The 15,194-nt window shown below is 37.8% G+C and overlaps 1 protein-coding gene and 1 long non-coding RNA gene across 2 annotated transcripts in view; one reads left to right on the forward strand and one right to left on the reverse strand.

The window, feature by feature from the left end:
• The window catches only part of LOC124211268 (uncharacterized), a 107,874-nt gene that overhangs the window by 89,940 nt on the left and 2,740 nt on the right, over positions 1-15,194 (reverse strand). The window lies entirely within an intron of this gene.
• Positions 11,774-13,160, forward strand: LOC138191424 (uncharacterized). Its single transcript, XR_011177726.1, has 3 exons — positions 11,774-12,509; positions 12,672-12,817; positions 12,901-13,160. It is a non-coding gene; the product is annotated as an uncharacterized lncRNA (long non-coding RNA).

Raw genomic sequence — 15,194 nt, forward strand, 5'->3', positions numbered from 1 at the left:
CGAATAAATTCGTGCACTGGCAATGAATGTATATTAAAAGTAAGCTCGTGCGAATGTTGTGTTTCTAATGTTTTTAAAATTAGCATAGACTCTTACTTTCTCAATCTTTCGCTCTAATGCGCTCAATGGTCAATAAACAGATATCATAAAATTCTAACACAATCGAAACATCGACAGATTTCTATGGTCAGAATAGTGTAAAGTTTATGATGTTATAAATGACGAATTGTTTCATTTTCGTATCATATTTTGCCCGTCGACGCCCAACGTCATGCTCATATCTCGAATTAACGCGATCGTATCTCAATTCAACCTTCTGAATGATTGAAAAAATTGTTCAATTGACATAAATAATATTTACAACGGGACAACTACTTTTTTTGGACTTTAACTCAAGATTGTTCACCTTCTTAACGACCTGCGAGTCTGTCAAACTTATCAAGGCTAATGCTCCGCAGCACGAATCGTACCTCTGAATATATTTTTAGACACAGCATACTAAACTCACGAGATTGATTATCATTAACTTGGCGTATTACGTAGGCCGGATTCTGTCTTCTATGGCTTATTTACGGAAAAGTAATTCACTCTCATCGACGAGAAGTAATACATTCAAACAAGCGCCCGAAAAAAGAACATTGAAATTTACTTCCGCTTCAGTCACCATACGACAATTTATGTGTACCTGTAGCCTTGCTCACTGACTAAAAGTAGGTTACAGATACAAGTTGCGAAGCGCTTCTTGCGTACCTGGTAAATAAAGTCAAAACAGTTTTTTACCGGAATGATTAACAGTCTCACATTACTCAAATATTGAATGAAGTATATTATATTTACGGATAAACCAAAATTAGCGGTTAATTGTAATGGCTCGTTAGCTTTTCCCTTCACGTTTTTCACATGTAGTAAATTACGTAATATACCTTCACGAAGATATTCAATTAAGAAGTAACGATTACAAAACTTCAAATATTTACGGCGTAAAACGCGATACAAAACTGCCATTAAGGCCATGTAACAGTCCTACCTTTACCGATCGAGCAAACTCACCCTTTTTCTTCCTATATTAAATAAACAAATGAACGAAAAGGGTTCACATTTCATATTTTCGATAAAGTTAGGACTACTACATGACGTTAAAATCCGCATAACTATAAAATGCCAATAAAACGTGACAAAGTGAACATCGATCTCTTTCCAAACAAATGAAGCTTTGAGAAAAGTTTTGCTTGTACGGAAGAATTGGTGTAAAGACTATTTCTGCAAAAGTAGAAAATGCTCCTTCGGCAATCGTCCTGTTCAATACCTCCCATGTATTGACGGTTACATTATATTGAACACCACAGGAGGAATTTGATCGATGAAACAAAGGTGTCCAGGCGTCTGTAATGTTTACTAAAGTAAAAATTCCTGTGTGTCTAATACCCATGTCTACGTGGTGTTGAAAGTTTCATTGAGCGTTAAACTATTGTCGGCTTAGAGTTATAAATAGCCTGTTGGCGACAATGTTGGCATAATATAAGGGACTAGTTACCGAGCTACGAGGTACTACCTACATTATCTATGTTCGTTAGACGTGGTTGCACTTAATGAAGTGAGCAGCATCCACGTGCCCATTTTACAGGTGGACGAACTTTTTCCTTTGCAGTCGAAAAGAATGTCGAGTACTCGTGAACTTTCACACAGATATTTGCGACATGATTTAGAGTGCCCGAATAAAAGTTCGCAGGAAAGATTCCGGCACTGCTGATCAGAGTTTTCGTAAGACGTTCTACGTGATGTGTGGCCGATCTCTTGTAACTTTACTTTATACATAGATCGGATCGTCACGTGGCAGGCTTATCCCGCGACGGAATCTATTGTATGCACTAGTATTCAAACGAGCAACATTTTTGGATCCTTAATATTTTAAGCATCTAGTGGTCAAAGTTTCACATAGGGTCTTGGGGACTCTATTGAAGTCCGTGAAATTTCATGAAGATCTGAGAAATCTAATGAAACCTCGCAAAGTCATCGAAATCTTATACGCATGAGACATGAACTTGTGAAAAGTCCCACGCAGTTGGATAAGAAGCCTTCTAAAGTCTTTTAAATCGTTACGAAGTCCCGTGACATGTTATGAAGTTTCACGGAGTCCCGTAAGTCTTATGTCGCCCTGATATAATAACTGGTATTGTACATTGCAATACATAATTAAAATTAATACCTAGATGAAGATAGGATTATTCATTTTCAAATACAACGAGATGAGATGCAAAATAGTTTCTCATGACATTATGTTTATAGAATGAGGATTTTTTTCATTTTCATCCTGATAATCAATAACGTAACAATAAAAACTGGACATTTTTGACACATTGAAGGTAAAAAATTGTTGGGTCAAAAAAATGTTTCTTTGTTGATGGCAAATAAAATATATGGCTGTTACGGATAGTAAGTTTTACTTGAGGAAAGTAAATAAAAAAATTAAATAAAACTTTGTTCAAACAACAAAATGTTTTCCTGGTAGTTTGGCTCGAATAATCTTTTTTCTCAGTAATAGTAGATTTCGAAGACTTTCTTTCAGTAAGGCATTATTATTGAATTATTTATCTTCGCAAAATTACATCGAAGCCGTAGCTCCATATGACGTCGCCTATGTTCCATTAAGCAGTTTATCTCATCTCGGTACCGTAACAGAGATGAAGATGAAGATGAAATAAAGCTTTCTAGATAACGTATTCAAAACTGCTAAAAGCTCAAGTGGAGTTCCACAAAATTCCATGAAGCTTCATATAAATCGAATATCATGAAGCCGTGGAAGTCTCATGAAGTTCTATAGAGTTTCATATTGTACAAGCCCTGAAGTCTCTTGAACTCCTCCAATGTATTGAGTCCGATGTACTAAAATTATCAAAACGACCATAACCCATCGAAATGATCAAATTCCCACTGAAAGCATATTACTTTCGTATTATACACTGGCTTATTCCCATGATACGCCCTACAGGGAGTCCTAATTGTAGGCAAATTAGGGTACAAGATCACTCTGAGCAATTCAAAGTTTCGCCGAGGTGACACATCAGCCGTGCTAACAAAAGAGCATCGGAGCTGCTCCGAGTGGTCTTGTACCCTGATTTGCCTACAATTAGGAGTCCCCATGAAGCGCATCATCCATAAACCTAAATGGAGATAGACTGCGCGGTCCGTGCACCGACCTGAAGCCCTAATGAAAAAAAGAAAACAACAGCGGGAGTCCGACCTCTCCGTTGCGCAGTCGAAAGTGCGACGAAGAGCCGGACAGGAGAGGAAAGCTATACAGGCAAGCGGGTAGGTATACTTGTGTAAGCTAGGTGTTTCCCTAGTCAAGTCACCGATTAGAGTGAGAGGTAGGACTCCCGCTGTTCCTTTCTCTTTCTAATTAGGGCCTCAGCTCGGTGCACAATCTATCTTTATAAGTCTATATGGCATCGTCGCAGTAACCCGATATACGAAACAATACTGCCATTACATCACTCCCAAATAAGGTATATTTGTATAAGCTAGGTGTTACCCTAGCCAAGTCACCGATTAGAGTGAGAGGTTGGACTCCCGCTGTTTCTTTCTCTTTCCAATTAGGGCCTCAACTCGGTGCACAATCTACGGACTTACATACAGGTCCGGCAACTCGGTCAAAATTTCAGTGGTGGGGGTGTCCTCTTATTGAAGCACCGATCGTTTCGCCTATTGACCACGCGTGTCGCTGCGACAGAGGGATGCAGGCTGTCTGAGAGAGACGGAAACAGGTTTAGCCTGCATCCCGTGTTGCATCTCTCTATTGCAGCGACACTCGTGGTCACTAGGCGAAACGATCGGTGCTTCAATAAGAGTACATACCCCCACCACCGGAGTTGCCAAACCTGTATGTAAGACCGTGGCACAATCTATCTCCGGTATACGAAACAATACTGCCAACACATCACGCCCAAATAACATCGCTGTTCCGTATCACCTGAATCGTGTGACATTTCAATTTAAAATCGCGTCCACTTGAAATATCTGGCTATTTGAATAAAACATTTCCTCCGTCACGGTCGACGGCGGGCATCAGGTATACGCACCTATGTGTGGATGCATACCTATACGCTCTCCAGCCATCCCGTAAGCACGTGGTAAATCTTGGAGGTCACGAGCAGGACGGACCGCAGAAGCTGGCCGTCGTATATGCACGCCTACACCTCCCCGCGTAAACAAGATATGACGTCATCCGGTTATTTACGATATGCCGGGAGACGTTCGGGTTCGGCGATATTCAACGGCTGGCTCTCTCGCATCATTATGCGCGGCTGGGTGATGTGATGCCAGCGTGGTTAGGTGTAGCGTCTGTTATTATGATGCGTGCGTATGAATGCAGGCGTGCGCGGCTGTGCGTGTGCTTTTGATACTCGCGTGCTGCACGCATCAGGGATCACGCGATTTCATTGTACCTCTGTTGGCTTTGAAAGTCTGAAATGACTACTTCGTACACTGGTACTACCCTGGTGAAAATTTCAATGACTAGGAATTTTTACAGAAATCGGAACATTTCGTATTAGATCGCACAGAATTGTAGATATGCATAGTTTTTCACAAGGAATTGTTGATTTTCTCTCAAAATTGTACAGTGTATTGTTGATTTTTTAATAAAAAATTACAAATTCTTATGACAAATTATGTTTATTCACAATTTTTTGTAAAAAATTATAAGTAATATTCCAAATTCCCTAAAAATTGGTAGACAAAGTTGTTTTCACCAGGGTAGCCCGTGTTGGATCGGTTATTTTAGCCGAATTCCAGCCGGCAGTTGTTTCAAATTCATAAACAATCTTCCCTGTTTCCGTGCACATATTTTCAAAATTACGCAAGTATTTTACAAGAGTACATATGAAGTCGATATTCAAAATTCTCCGACACCTCTCGAGTGTGCGGTGAACACAACGTGTTCCATGTGGACTTGGGTTATGCAAGTGTATAATATACGACTCGCGTACCATTATAGCGAACGGAACGGACAGAACTTCTTTGTCAAATGGCAATCTGGCGGTTTGTGGACACGTTCCTTATCTCACGTAGATGTTTTTTTTTTTTTTTATATCTGCGTTGAATGACTTCCGGGAAGCTTGAGGAAACCAATTTTGAAATTGACTAGCCGCGGAATGAATTATAACGATTCAAACTAAAGGATTTAGAAATCGTTGTTTGTCAGAAACAAATTCTTCGACTATCAGTATGAATCAGTTACACTACAGAAATATAAGTTTGTATTTTATAAACCTCGTTTTACTTTACATGACTATTATATTATATTAAATCTGACCTAACCTAACCTAACGATTGACGAGCTTGTAGCAAAAAAAAATCAGTTCAAATGATCATAGCTTTGAGCTTTTAACCCTACGTCAACTTCTCCTACGTATACCTATCACATAATAAAGTTTGAATTTAAATTACTTATTTACCAACAGAGTCTCATAAAAGAAAAATTAACATCAATCACGAAAAATTAATGCATGTTCGCTAATAATCAATTTCAAAGGCGATCCTTTAATATTTTGCCTTTGATGTATGCGACTGAATAAAAGAGACCGATTGAAATTTCGTTAAAACGGAATAAAATAAAAACAAAAAACTGTTGGCACAAAAACTGTTTTGAGTGCTAACTGCAGGCATCCCGCATTGTTATGTTTCGTTTCTTTTCGCTGTTTTCTTTTGTAGGCTGTATAATGGATATTCAAAGTAATGCCTGAACGTTAATTTCGACATGATATTGCAAATTTGAAAGATCAACAAAAGCCTCCTTCACACATATGTAATTTAGTGTACGTGCCAACATTGTACCTACACATATATAAATTTCCTTGTAAGAAGACATGGAACGCGAAACTATACATCTATAACAAACATGTTTAATTAGAACTTCCTCCGCAATCGCTACATACAGATATTTGCAGCTACAGAGCAGGCAGGAGAAAGGATTCTTCAATTAATCGTCAGACAGTCGCAGAAAATTGCAGCAACCATGCCTCTTGTAGCTAGATTACAGATTGCACCTTATAAATTGATCGGGAGTTGCGTCATGGAATTTTTTGCAAAACTCATACCGTAAAAACGAAATTTTACAGTAAGCCTTATAAAAACCAGGACAGATGAGAATACGATCGAATAACAAACAATATATTTCGAACACCGTACATTACCGGTGATAGAAAATTTCTCTTGCAAACTTTTGCACCGTCTCAATTTCCGATATAAAGGCGTATCGATTTTACGAGTGAAAACAACATCCGATACACGAAACATATAATGCTGTGAAATTATTGTTGTTGTTATAAAGAAATCTGAATGTTTATCGCAGCTATAGCTAGAGGAAGGAAAGCGAAGACCAACTCTCTCGCGAATCTTCCGGTCACTTGCGCACGTATATCTACCTACCTGCTATACTTGCGGAATGTGAAATTAGTATCCTGAACATGCCTTTACGCGCTCTGAAGTTTACCGCTCCGAGCCTTGTTTATATTTTAAGTAAGCGCTGGCAGGGTACGAGATAGAAATCTCTGCAGCAGCTGATATCGTGGCATGGTCGATGCAAGGTGCTCAGCTGTGCCTACCTACGTGTATGGTGGTTGTATGGTGGTTGCACGGTGCATCGAGTTCGACGTTACCTCCGCCGATTTCAATGGTTTGTCTGTTTTTCATACAGGCGTAGCAGCCGCGATTACGTAACCGCAATGTTCTGTACCACTCACATTGGTAATGACGATTAAAATTCTTTAAACATCTGCACAGTCGAGAAGCGCAGGATATTAAGCGTGTGGCCTCTTAACCGAGCTTGGGATACACGATGAACGGTCTGGTCGCAAAAGTGTAGAGACGAGATTACGGGGAAAAAATTCGGTACTTATTAAAATGGAGAAACCTGACGTCTTTTCAATGGCTTGATGAACTCATTCGGTCGCAAATGTTCATTCGACTGTAAAAGCTGTACCGAATAAATGCATTATACGAACGGAAGGAAAAAAGTTATTTGCAACAGAATCAATGTGCCTTGTTGTATGGATGTAAGGTGGCTGGATGTTTACAAGTTTACATTTGTAAAAGAATAAGCTTCGTTCGATTGAATGGAAGTTGCCTTCGTCAAGATATGTACATAGATATATACTGAGAAACAAATATGGCCAACATAGCCCTCAACCTTGTACATAATAAGACTCTGAAGATGTCATCCCAACAACAGACACTTAGTATTTTGGGTCAAGTGCACCGTAAAAGATAGTTGAGGACGTACACAATCATGCAAATTATTGATAGTATACATATATGGCCATATTTTTCCTCTTACACCAGCGCTGAAAATTGATTCTGTAGAAATTAATATAAGGAAAGTAAAATTATATGCTTATAGGTGATGAAATAGTCAATGAATTATGTTATAGTCGAAATGGTGTAAGAAAAACTATATACGTAATAACACGTGCATGTTCAATAAAATATAATACTTTTTTTAAAACATAACCTACTGTTTATGTTGATAATGTAAATCAATCAGTACTGCTGTTCTTCCCGTGAACGTAATAAACTATCTAACCAAACACTAAGTGGCTTCGTAAATTGTGCCTGTTGTTTTTTAAATTTCCAAAGTATTCGATCGAAAGCAGCGGTGATTATTAATTTTTTTTTTTTTTAATTACGAATACTTGCATTCATTAATATTTCTGGAATGCCTGAGTTTTTGGACGTTTTCGCAACCGATCATCGGAGTATAAATCTACAACCAGCTGTTTTGAGTTCAAAATTGAAAAAGTAAATTCTGTCAAAATATATTCACAACAGTATAAAAGATCGGCGTAATATTCCGTAGTTAAATATCGATAAATTTTTACCAAAACGAAGTTCGGTAACATTGAAATTTTTTTTTTTCTTCATATCTATTTTCTCTGATGCTCGTAGCATGTCAATTAGCCATAGGTACCTACGGAATTAATCATAATGCCAGACTATACGACGTGTAAGAAATTTAAATACGCATAATAAGCCGGAGTATTGAATTCGCAGGATAAATAAATACACAAATACCTAACAATTTTTTATTCTTAAACGGTGCTACTGTGTAATCTCGTAGCGGTCGAGACGGCGGTGTCGAATGTTGCGAGACGTTATTTTGAAAAGGCCAAGGTGCTAGAAGTCAAAACCATATCAGGCACAGAAACGAAACGAGTCGAACAAGAAGCACTCACGGCATACTTTATGATCGAAGAGCCGCGGACACCGGCCGGTGCGTATTATACCTGCCGATGTAGGTATACGAACCAATGCCCAACACACACAACGTCTTGCCGAAGTGCTGAAACCGCTTTATAGTTATATAGATATACATTCTTGTCTTTACGAGTGTTTACCTCTGAGTCTGCTTATAAAAGAGAACGATATGAGAGGAGACACGGAGCGGAAGAGGGAGGGTGGGAGAGAGAGAGAGAGAAAGAGAGAGAGAGAGAGAGAGAGAGAGAGAGAGAGACGAGGCTGAGATAACTCGCAGCACGTGCTAGTCACGCTAAATAAGTATAGTAGTTGTCTGTCAGTAAGAAGTACACAGCCGGGCTGCAGATGTAACAAATAGATTTGATTCATTTGAATTTACGTGCTGCGAATGCATATTTTCGCCCACGATTCGCCTATATGTGATGTATATATTGCCGATTGGTGATGAGGCTGAAGTTGGTAACGTTAACGTAACGAAACATCGGGAGAGAAAATCATTATTTACTCAATTTTAGAACGACTTTCAAGGAATTGCCTTTTCTAAATAAGGGTATGTTTTTTTCATCATGGTTTGATAAATTTCGGACATTGCTAAGGGTGCGAAGTAGCAATTTTTCCTAAACACGCATCGTTATGGTGATATGCCAAAAGTGAGTCTCGGTGAAAATATTGGACACTTCGCGAAGAGATAAAGATCTGAAATAAATCAATCATAACCAACTTGATAAGATAACTTGTTTTCGATAATATTAATGCCAAAAAGTTGTTAGCAAATTGTTTAAACGAAAATTTGTGTAACCAATCTCTAGTGAAATTGTTTTTATTTCATACACTTAAAATGAATTCATTAATTCTTCTGAATACCTAACAAATTTTTTTTGAATTTTCGGCGATTCCGAAAAATACGTTTTCGAGGATTTAAAAAAATTTTCAAAATAGATCAAAAGTCCTCAATTTTGGATAGGTAAATGGTTGTACATTACACCGAAAATATTTTAGAGGCATGGAACGAATACCTTCATAAATAGAGCGTTAAAAAATTTTGAAAAATAGAATTATGCAAAATCGTCGAAAATTACAAAAAAATTATACGTCCCATAACACCTTAAAATAACGTTAGGTATTAATTTCATCCTCACGATTGGTGACGACACTCAACGGCGTGCATTTTAATTATAAAATTAGTGTACGTATCATATTATACGTGTAATATCTGTTGATTTGTATTTATCTTATTTACGGTTAATGTTCTACAGCAACTTGATGCAGTGTTTTTATCAACAAAAAAAACATCGAGCTTTGTTCACTTAATATTTATAACAATTGTACACAATCTCAAGCGACAACATTTATCGATGGTTTATTTTCTCCCAGTGCTGTGGAGAAAGCACGAGCACAGCTGTGATGACACAGGTCAATAACCGAAAATCATCAGAATAAAAACTGGATGTTTAATTTATAAAAATTCTTCTTCTTGTCTTGAGTCTCCGATTTAAACCACCTCTGAAATAAGTATTTTATTTTCAAACAATTGACGAAGGGAGAGAAAGAAATTTAATGATCTAAAGGCGCCATAGCGTGCAGGCGGCATAGTTAACACGCGAAAACAAAATTATAGCTATAATTACGTTTCGGTTATTTACTGGCCACCTCATTTTTTCTCTCTGACGTATTTCCTTGCACGACTTACTTTAGGCCTACCCGTGGGCGTATATGATGACGCAATGATGAAACACATCCGTCGGCTTTAACCTTGCACGAACATAAGTATGCATGTTTTGCGTTCTCGCGTTTAGTTGAAACGTTTGAATTATCCCTGTTATGAATTGTTCTTCTCATTCCTACGAGTACGGCGGCAGCATGTCCATATCAGTTAGCCTGCAGCGTAATGAAAACGTAACAATTAACGTCGTCTCGCCCATCGCTATACCGCAGCTCACGGTGTTGCATCACCGTGGAATTGCAACGCTACGGTGTACGAAAACTAATTTTCCTCGACTTATTACGGATATATCTGTTCCGTATACCGGGACAATCTCTTGAAACTTGAAAATCAACCGCGCATGCGCGAGTTTTATCGGCTGTTCGCGCAGGCTGGCCATCCCGAGTTTCAGCTGTCAAACTGTTTCTGCCGGCGATGTAGTTGATACGAATTTTCGAGGTTAGACTCTCAAGTAATTGAGCAAGTGACTCGGAAAGGTTTGGAAAGCATTTGCTGTTGGGTCGGAGAGTTGATTCTTCAAAGAACGGTCGGAATTTAATGCTTATGCTCTTTGAAAATTCAAACTTATACATTTTGCGTACGTTGGCCCGCCTGCATCGCAGACAAAAATGTCGCTGCGGGAAGAATTCGTCGACCAATGAGATTGAATTATTTGAGGCATGCGTAGTTGATTTTCAAGTTTCAAAAGATTGTCTCGGTATGTACTCGGCATAGATGTTTTCCATTTATGTTTGTATCTAGAGATATCGATCTAATCTCAACCCGATATCATATATCATTTAAAGTACAAATGATACTCATAGTCAGAGCAAACGTTTCGAAAACCAAAAATTACTCATCGCATCTTATTATTCACGGTGAGGTAAAAAGCATCGATATCCGATACGTGAGCGAGACGTTTGAGCAACATCTGAACGAGGCAAAGCAATATGGCGTCGGAACGGGTGATCAGCTGATTATTGAAATAAATCATACGGATATCAAGACGTATATCATTACTGATTACAAAACACAGCGAGAGGCACTTTTCTCATTGAATGCAGGCAATGCGACTCGCTCAGAATTTCAAGTAGTATTACTTTCGCGCTCGGACGACGGTTTTAAAATAATACATAATATCGTTACCCATAATGCATCGGAACGAAAACTCGATTAGTGATAACGCGTAAAGCTATGATCTCTTGATTGAAATGTATTCAAGGTCAAACAAAATCTAAAAATGTACAATGTCAATACACCAAAAAGTGAGATCGAATGATATTTCGCTGATAAAATTAAACTTATTTTCACTTTTGACCGTCTCATTACGACAGTCATTGCGATACGAGCGTTATCGAATATTCGCATTTGTAATTTATCACCAAAGCCCGGTGTGCACAACCATTGGTATGCCTGCGATTGTGAGTCATTGTTTGAATTAAATTACGAGTACATAACCGATATAATAATAACGTTCGCGCGATATCCACTATTTGTGAATTTCCAATGACATTCACCATGAATGTGTGTATCACACATGTGTAATATTTATCAACGAACAATATCTAGCTCGAGTTCCGCCATGCCGGAGATATATCGGCTTCAACGTTACGTAGACTAGAAGTTTTAAATTCGTAGTTTGAGCGTAGACTAGCGACGATACACACGTACACATACCTCGTGGAATATTCCGCGGATAGCAAATCGCGCGTGGAATTCGCACAACACATTATCAAACCGACAGTCAGCCATCGTCGCCGACACGTCTAGGTATATTATACGAAGCCGCAACCATGTTGGCAGTTCTCGGACGGCGCGTAACAGCTAAGTTTTCAAACTGTACGCGCACTCGTGCATGCTTGGCTATGCATACACCACCGGAATTAAATACTCTCGCACAGAGGCGTGTATAATGCATCGCCTATTGTTCACCGGCGCTAATTACGCAACAACTGTTATTACTGCGGCGAAGCAAAGCAGCTGATAGGGTGGACGAATGTTATTAGCCACGTGCATCGTACCTGTGATACACGTATACGTAGTTATATATACGTTTAAGCGTAGAGTGGTTTTGCGGAATATGCATCACGCATGACTGAAAACAAAGAAAAAAAAAAAAATGTTCGGATCTCTATGATTGCGGAGAATCTTCATAATAACTGTTTTTCATTTCTTTAGTTTTCAAATTGGGATACAGAGGGATATGGAAGAAAGCTTTGAATCTTAACGTTAGTCCCAAAGAAGTGCTTAAACATCGATCCGACAGTTATGAAACCTCAAATCCGGATGATTAGTATATCCAGAACAATTCGTACGAAATTTGCAAGTAAATTACGTTCGCACCACAAGTTTGAAAAATTTGAATAACAGTTGTGTATTTTTGCAACAAAGTTTTTATATGATCGTGAATTAGCTGCCGAATTCACACGGAACGTACGGCGATTCCGCTTTACTGTGCGAAAATTCTAATCTTACTACAATTCTGCGTAGAAAATCTGTAGCGTATTCAGAAACGATCCGGGTTGTTCGGATAAACCGGATATTCGAAAAAGTGGTAACTCTAATTTGAACCTAAAATAAGACTTGATTATTTTTCACCTGTATCTATGTACACATACAATGATGTAATATTATTTTGAGTTTAGCCTGATTTTGAATTATAATATTACATACGTCATTAAGTTTCTTTTTCAACTTAAAGTTTTTTCTATGATAGAACTGCGGTTCGCGAGGGAATCGTCACGTGTAAATTCACTGTACGTACAACATCTATATGTATAATACGACACGCTGTGTGCGAGAATTTCGAAGAAGGAGGAGGAAAACATCCAGAGAGAATCATCCTTGATGAGATTTTATGTTGTAATAGAAGAACTTTGAATCACGCTCCTTCCCACGTTAAATTATTTGTGGCTCCGCATGTAACGCGAATTTTATTCTTGCAGGTTGGATTCTCCGTTGCTTGGTGCTCCTTTATTTTTAATCCCGCCTCACCGTGATCTGGCAATTGGATAATCAAATTTACGACGATTCTCACGTGCAGTATTCAAACAGGAACAGGAAAATGTATGAAAGAATTTGAATCTTCTTTTTCCATGTATTTTTTCTCATCATTTTTTGGATTCGTCTTGACTATTTATTATCCTCTCATGAGGGCATAAGGAAAAATTCTAAGAAATCTGCCGGTTTCCTTGTTTAATCAGCTGTTGAAAGCTAAATTCTCGCAACATTATTTACTGAATTTGTAAATGGAAGAAATCCACTCACATTGTATTGTTCATAAAAAATATCAGTCGTCTCTTTATACACAATATATATATGCTGTATAAAAATTTAGCCTGCTGATATAAAAAAATGTCACCTAATTATGACAACAGCACCGTCAGATTATTATAGCAATATTATTCTCAGATCGCAGTCTTATGTGGTTTACGAGATCCAAATCATCCCTCCCATAATTTGCTATGGTTATATATTCTTTTATCCATACTCATACACGTTCAAATCTTCTCAAGTTCATGATTTTCTATAATGTTGGATATTAAGACAACGCAACACGAAAATTTAGTATGGGACTGAATAGTGAAGAATTAAACGATGTAAAGCTAAGCTGTAGGATTTGGTATAATCATTAAACATTCGGGCATTTGTTTGTCAGATCATCCCTGTCCCACTCTTTGTGTTGAACGCAAAAATCATGAGAAGAAATGAGGCTGAAGTTAGTAACGTTGACGTAACGATACATCAGGAGTAAAAAATCATTATTCGGCAATTTTAGGATGACTTTCAAGGAGTTGGCTTGTTAAAATCAGTGTATATTTTGTTTATGGCGTACTAAATTTTGGAAAGTCATAAAGGCGCGATTTAGCGATTTTCCCAAACCTGCTGAAAATGACCTTGTCTTAAATCACATGTTATAACAGAAATCGATGTGTAATTTATTACACGATTTATCGTGTCAATATGAGAAAAATTTATAAAAAATTACGTAATAAATTATAAGAGCAAGAATCATCAAATACGTTAAATCAAAAATCGTGTATAGTTAACTATATGATTTTTTATCTTGTACGATTCGCATTTTTCTGATTCATTACGTGATTTTTTATATATTTTTCTCGAATTTGTACAATAAATCTTGTAATAAATTACACGTTGATTTCAGTTATAACATTCCATATTATTTTCAGTCGGGTAAACACGTATCGTTACAGTAACTTTACTAACTTCATCCTCATGGCAAGAATTAATGCTTCGCTGGGTATTACGAATAAAAAAATCAAATTGCAGTAGAAGTAATCGCGTAACACGGTTGAAAATAACCAATCAAACATTATGGTTGCCTTTTAGAGAATATTTACGCTTTACCGTAACAGTTGAAATGAATCGTATCATTTGGATAAAGCGTGCTGATTGGTCTAGGAGCCATTGGGAATTAAGTGAAGAGAGAATGGGTCAAGGGAAGAGAAAAACAGTGGCCAATGCTGATAAGGAAGACAAAGTTAGATGAAAATATATTTTAGGACGAACGATTTCCTCATACAATCGCTTTTCTTATACCAATAGTATGTAACCGCAGGTACGTTTCAATCGTAATGGTTTCCGTAGAGTGTGAAAGACGAGTGTAGCAGATTGCGAAATATCTTGAATAAGTTTATCCTCGTTTGGCGGAACTCAATTTTCGAGAGATCTAATTTCTAAGTTCCATCAAGCTTGCGGTTCCCCCTTTCCATAATTAGTCTTCTCTATCCGACAGCTGGTATTTCCCGGTGATTCGATATTACATTTTGTGGTATCAAAGAAAGTGGAATTGAATCACGCGGCCGTTCTCTTTGTGTTATCTTTGATATGCTCAAAGTTCTGTGAAAGTTACGTCTACCGCAGAAGTGAAATAATAAAAACTGAAAACGAGAAGAAGAATAATAGAACAAAGATAAACATGCAAGAATTACTTCAAAGGAATCGCATGATGGAAAGAGATTCTCACCAAGTTTTGCAATCGCCAACTCCGCGTTCTTTCGCGTGATAAAATTATACCAGCTTTGCATGTCTGTCTGTATTTCACGTAGCTATACGATTTTGAAAGCACAACATTTTTATAATCCTGGTACAGACACTTCTCTGAAGAATTCAGCCGTGACCTTCATCGTGAAACGATCGGTTCTTCACGATTAGGATTGAAATTCAATAACACCGAGCTTTGTACCGAATCTTGCGATGAGAAATTTTTTTACGCACT

The sequence above is a fragment of the Neodiprion pinetum genome, chromosome 1 (assembly GCF_021155775.2).
Source record: "Neodiprion pinetum isolate iyNeoPine1 chromosome 1, iyNeoPine1.2, whole genome shotgun sequence".
Lineage (NCBI taxonomy): Eukaryota > Metazoa > Arthropoda > Insecta > Hymenoptera > Diprionidae > Neodiprion > Neodiprion pinetum.